Consider the following 293-nt stretch of genomic DNA (forward strand, 5'->3'; position numbering starts at 1 on the left):
CCCCTGGGCTAGATGAAAAATAAGACAAACACCAAAGTTACTGTTCATCCAGAGGGGAACATGAATGATGAACCTCATTTAATCACAATTCATCCAAAAGCTGAGATATTTCAGTAGAACCTATAAAACCATTCAAATGTATATTCTAACAAATTTGGTCATTTAATTTTTCACATAACATTAACATGTAAAAACCAAGGCTACGCTTCACACTGGACCTAAAGGCACAAGGCAGGTTCTACTGCTCCCTGTTGACGAGGTACTGAAATCAATCAATCAATCAATCAATCAAT

This window comes from Epinephelus moara, chromosome 11 (genome assembly GCF_006386435.1).
Source record: "Epinephelus moara isolate mb chromosome 11, YSFRI_EMoa_1.0, whole genome shotgun sequence".
Lineage (NCBI taxonomy): Eukaryota > Metazoa > Chordata > Actinopteri > Perciformes > Serranidae > Epinephelus > Epinephelus moara.